Source organism: Bos grunniens, chromosome 5 (assembly GCF_055505025.1).
Source record: "Bos grunniens cultivar Pamir isolate PY7600 chromosome 5, Bosgru_T2T1.0, whole genome shotgun sequence".
NCBI lineage: Eukaryota > Metazoa > Chordata > Mammalia > Artiodactyla > Bovidae > Bos > Bos grunniens.
In genome coordinates, this window is record NC_141169.1 from 38,892,039 (window position 1) to 38,898,483 (window position 6,445).

Here is a 6,445-nt window from a genome sequence, read left to right on the forward strand (position 1 = left end):
TCCTGTAAAGAATTAGGCTAGAAAACTAGGCCTACCTTTGCTAAAAGGTGTTCATAGATTTCGTTAACAAAATGTTTGGTCCACCACAAAACTCTTAAAATTTAGCCCCAAGATAAGTATCAAATACTAAAACACTGCCTCTAGTCTCTACATGGGTGAAACAGAACCCCAATGATTGCATTTTTCCTCACTTCAGACCAAACTGGAGCACACACAGCCCGTGGAGGGATGCTGATAAAAGTCAATGGGAACTGCTTTCAGTACTCATAAGAGAGAATGACTCACCTTGTGTATGCACTTGATATTCTCGACACTCGGCTTTCTAGTTCCTGAGTTAAATAAGTATCAGAAGTGCAAGGAGAGATTTGCTGTCTGGCGGTGCTTGTGGTAAAGGACCCACCTGCCAGTGCAGGAGATGTGGGTTCGATCCCTGGGTCAGGAAGATCCCCTGGAGGGGGAAATGGCTACCCACTCTAGTATTCTTGCCTGGAGAATTCCGTGGACAGAGGAACTTGGCGGGCCCCAGTCCATAGGGTCGGAAAGAGTTGTGCACAACTGAGCACAGCACTCACTTTAGATACAAAGCATAAGCCACGGTAAGACAGAAGTAAAATGGGGATGAGCACCAAAGACTGCTGGATGTCCACATGTGGCATGTGGCCTGCCCTCTGTGGTCCTTGGGTGACGGGCCAGGCAAGTAAGAGCAGGCGTGGAGGCGCTGTGGGAGTGCCGAGGGTGCAGGGCACGGCACCGTCCACGTGGTGTGGGCAGGCTTCGGCTGACCGCCGCGCTCTCCTGTGGCACACTCAACTGCCATGGACGAGAGAAGCAGCGCTAGAACCTCAGTCTTTCCAAAAGCAACCAAGAACTTGAACTTTGGTAAAACGTCTCCCACCTTCTCAATGCTAGCAACTAATTCAAACATTTCTGAAGCCCTTTGAACAAAATGAACCTGCCGTCAGCACATGGGTTATAAATTTAAGCACTTGAAGTCATCGCTTAGAGCTGTCTAAAGGAGGCACAACTAATTACTATTTACAGAAAGATGTGACTTTTTTTTTTTTTTGATGTTTAAGGAAGAAAAATTACTGATTTAAAAAAATTCCACTAAAAGCCTTATTATCAAATTTAATGTTAGCAACACAATTATAAAAAAGGCCTTTTTAATTTGTCAAATGAAAAAATTGCCTAGTTAGATTCTCTAGCTGTGCTTTGGAACTTTCTAACAAGGCATGCTCCTGAACAGTCACATGGGTTTTCTGCTCGCTCTCAAAGCACACGAGGAAGGCTTCCAGGCTCACTGGAGAAATAAGCAGGAACAATTGAATTTTGCATCTCTGAGCTCTGGCATTTCTATGCCAAAATCATAGCAGTGACTTTACTAGGGGAAGAAAGGTGAAGGGTGGCTTTCACAGCTTACAAAGGAAGTGTAGAGGAAAGGGAAGATGGGGTATGTGTATAGAGACTTGCTCCCAGGATTACAGCCAGTCTTGTTTGAACAGACCAAGGTAGCTGGTCAGATTCCCATTTGAGAGATCAATTTTAACCTCAACTCTTCTTTTTACAAAAGAAATTTCACATCCCTGCTGCCGTACGTGCAAGGTGCTGTTAGGGCAACTTGAGAAGGAACTTGCATTCTCCAGAAGCACTTGATTCCAGACAACATAAACAGTACCATCGAGAACATGAAAGTAGTTCTCCTAAGTGCTAATACTTGTTTTCACATTTTTAGGTCAACAAACTAAAAGCACCTGATGTTGGAAAAAGTGATTACTAGGCTAATATAAAGCTGCCACGAAGTTGATGATGGAGAGATGCAAAGCACACTGGACTCTAGAATTCAGGGGATGTGGGTTAGGAGACTCCCCTCTCTCATTATCTCAGGCGGGTTGAGTGCTGTGGCCAAGTTTCCATTTCTGTAAAATGAGAGGTGCTCAACCATCTCAAAGGCTTCCTTCCAGCGTTGGTATTCTGTGAAGACCAAACTGAATTTATTGGGTCAGCCAGCAGGCAAGTCACCCCACTCAGCATAAAGTGTCATTTCCCTTTTTGACTCTTCATTTACCAACATACTTGGCAAAGATTGCTGACAGGATGGTCCTTCAGAGACCATGGCTCATGAGAGTTGGTAGCTTTAAAGACGGTTGGTGCTTTTCTACATTTTAATGCTTGCGACTCTGAGTGGGCATGAAGTTTGGCAGTGCTTACCTCCCTCTAGGTGCATATGCTTCAAGTTGGCTTTTTCTTTTAAGTAGGCAATCTGAAATGGCATACAGAATATGGAAAACAAGACATTTTCCTCCCTTGTGTTTTATTTTTCCCCCAATTACCAAGATAAAATATTTTTTTTTCTACAATGCAGTTAGTAGCAGTCTGGAATCTCTGAACATGTTGTAAGCAAAGCTGAAAAAGTGTTAACTTTGTTTAATTAATGTTGGCTCCCAGTATAGGAGAGCTGAATTACCAGGTTTATTCCACTTAAATGACACTTCTCAAATCACTATGGGTCCAGGTACCACACCAAAGAGCTGAGTTCCAGGCTATGTGGTAACTGTGGGGGCTGTAACCCTACCTGCCCCTTAACAACCATGTCTTATGAACCTGTAAGATGTTTTCTAAATTAATTCCAAAGCAGAAGTCATAGAAACCAACATAGATGGTAGTAGTGACTGAGTATAGGTGAAAATCTACTGAGCAAGGATTTTATCAGAAGTTTTTTGTAAGTTATTTTTATATATAACAAACATATTATAAACATCACAAACATATTACACCATAAGTGTACATACCAACAGCTAGCGTGTCCTGGAGTCAGCATTGGAACCTAGTTCTGAATGACCACTAAACTTCCACTTCTTTCAAGAACACCAAGTTTAAAAGTTGAAAGATATGGGTAAAACACTGACTCTGCCCCTTCCAGCTATATGACCTTAGGCAAGCCCTTAATTGTAAAGTGAGAGAAAAATACTCATTGGCTTACAACATGTGAAAGTGTTGTTTGTGAATCTAAAAACACTAGAATGGGCCTTCTAATGTGGTTCAGATAGTGAAATAAATGAAAAACAGTGCTTCTCTGAATCCTATATTTAATATATTAAACCTGGAATGTACTTTAAGCTACATCTGATGTTACACTTGATTCTACTCTACAGAAGTAACGGAATACAAAGTTTTTAAAATGTGAAGTTCCTACAAGGTGGGGACCAATTCCACGCCCCTACCCACACTTGCAGGGCATCACCCCTTCACTCAACATTCGCACCTCAGGATGGGGGCAAGCCCTGTAGGCTTTGTAGAGGTCAAGCTGCCCCAGGGAATGAGATGTTGAAAAAAACGGTGCCTCTTCTTGGCCCCTGGGGTGTTGGAAAGGAAAGGTGACTTTCATACATGACTCCCCTCTCTTAGTTGAGGAAGCCCTGCAGTGTTGAGGAGCCACACCCCATCCCTACCCTCTGTGGTGGTGGAAGGCCACCCTGGTTGAGCCCACATCACAGCTAAGGTTCAGTCCTGGCCAGTAAAGGAAAGGGAAATTGAACACTTGACCACAAAACATGCCTTGGCCTGCTGAGCTGTGGTTCAGCTGGACTGTCGCCTCTCTCCCCCTGACCCCGACCCCAGCCCTCCACACTCTCTCACATATACAAACGTTCCCACATAGCCCCATCCTCTGGGGGCTGACCCGGGTCTGGCCTCAGAAGCCTCAGGCAAGCAGAGGGTGTGGTCATGCCAGGCACTGGCGCCGGGTCTGCTTGAGGGCACTGAAGCCATTTGGCCAGTGTGTCTTCCTGAGAGCTTGGTCATGAAGGGTGGCCTCTTCCCATCAGACGGATGCAGGGACAGCACACTGTTTCTGGCTGCTGGATCCTCACCTTTTCAGTGAACCCTCGCTGCCCTCAAGGACAACAGCAGGGATTCAGCCAGAAAGCCTGAGAGGGGGCACCAGCAGGAGCCCAGGAACAGAGTCCTGGGCCAGGAGCAGGCTTCCCAGAGAGTGTAGCCCTGAAGGTCACATGCTAGCTGGCCAGGATCACTCTGTCCTTTCCTCCTCCCCGCCTCACACCTGTTCTAACCAGAAAAAAATGACCATACAGGAGCAGCCTAGGCAGTGGAAAAAGGCCTCAGGTGTCCTCTTCTAGCAAGTGTCTATAAGCGTGGTTATTTTCTATTTTGTACTGTGTTAAGTCACTCATGTCCAACTCTTCACGACCCCATGGACTGTAGCCCGCCAGGCTCCTCTGTCCATGGAATTCTCCAGGCAAGAATACTGGAGTGGCCATGCTCTCCTCGAGGGGATCTTCCTGACCTAGGGATCGAACCCAGGTCTCCCACACTGTAGGTACTTTACCAGCTGAGCTACCAGGGCAGGCCACTGTATTACTGTGTGGTAATGGATGGAAACGAACGCTTTGGTGGTGAGCACACTGTGGAGTACACGGAAGCAGGGACAGAAGGTTGCACACACGAAACATATGTTATACATCAGTTATCTCTAAAAAGATAATTTAAAAAACATCCCCCCCCCAAAAGTTAAAACTTCAGTGACAATGGTCTAACGTTAGAACACTCATTCATCTATGGGGGGCAGAGCTCAAAAAACAACATGCTAGAAAAAGCAGGGTGTCCCTACTGCTATACAAATGTGCATGCAGCCTTAGCAATATGTCACCAACTGACATTTTAAATACAACTTGAAGTAAACTCAGTCCCCATTACTCCACGATTATTATATTGTATTATATTATTATATTATTATTACTGTAGGATGGAAACACAGAACTGGTACAGCCTTCTGAAGGCAAACTTCAGCAAAGCCAATCCTCAAATATCATTTCTATTAGTTTGAGCAAAAGGTGACTGCTAACCCAAAACCAGTAATGTGGCTTAAATAATAGACATTAACTCCTTTTTTACATGACAGTCCAGTACTCCATGTGGTCACCCAGGGATCCAGGCATCTCCTGTCTGTGGCTCTGCAACAAATTAAGGCTGGGCTGCTAAACCTGTTACTTTAGGGAGGGGTAAGAGAGAACATGAAGGAGTTACATCCACTGTCCTAACGGTCCCAGCCCAGGAGAGAAGTCACTTGATTACACCTGTGACAAGAGGGACACAGAAAACATAGTCCTAATTAGGCAGTCATCTGAGTGAATTTCAATTCCATTACCATGGGAAAAGGGAAGAACAGATTCTGCTAACTATAGTTACCAGCCGCTCTTGCCCCACCCTTTTTCTTTCTGAATTGGGTGACATCAGTGCTCTCGAGAGAACTGGCAGGAAGGAAATGCTAACCCACAAACCTTAGTCTGACAAGAAGAGTGGCCGTTACTCACTGGAGTTCCAGGTGCCAGCCTGAGCAATGTGACAGATGTAATGCTGCGTGGGTGGCTGGCTGAATATTGCCTACCATGAATACTTCAGGAATGACCAGATCACCATCTTCAAAGTTGTTGCCAAAAAACTGTCAGAGCTTTCCTTTGACTTTAGGATCCCTTTAGAAGGTGTGAAGTGAAGCTGAAAGTACTACAGAATATTTAGGCACTATAGCATGAGTCCCTTCTTCAGGGGATCTGGCCTGCCCTTGAGGGGATGAGGTTATGGGTCTATGAACTGGCTCATGGCTGGCAAGCGGCGGAGGGGCTATGAGAAATCAATGGTTATGGCAAGAATAAATATTGATACAAAGGTAATTATTTAAAAATCTTAAGTAGGAAAGAAAAGATTCAAAGCACTTCATATTCCTGCTCTCAATCTACCATTTCTTACATTCATCCCCTATCGTCTTCCCCAACCTGAACTTCCAATACTTTCCCTTCTCTCCCTGAATAAGACCCAGAGATCAAATGTCACTTGCTTTGTAAAGCATAGAAAGTAGGAGGACCTACAACTTCCCAAGCTATGCTAGGAACCAGGGTCACAAAGACAACACGTTTCCTGTACTCCAGAGGTTACTCTAAGGCTGTCGGATTTTATCCTGTAATTCTCTGAAACTCAAGATTCATAATTACACAATTATTGAGCACTACTGTATGCTCAATGGGGTTCCCAGGTGGCACAGTGGTAAAGAACCCACTTGCCAAAGCAGGAGATGGAAGAGACACAGATTTGATCCCTATGAGAAACCTATGGACAGAGGGGTCTGATTGATGGGTTCCAGTCCTTAGGGCTGCACAGAGTTGGACATGATTGAAGCGACTTAGCACACAGGCATGTGACTCAGTGCTCAATCTTACCTCACTTAACTGCTTTCTCAGACACGGAGATTCCCAAGTCACCAAAGTTAATATTATAGCTCCTCAACCCTCAAACATCCTCCATCCTGATGAGTAGTGTTGAGTAGGTGAACTGAACACTCAGAAGCAATCTTGCAGTAGAGAGCAATAAAAATCTACATTTAAGCAAAACACTTTACGCCAGTTTTTTTTTTTTTTTTAAAGAAACGATCTAA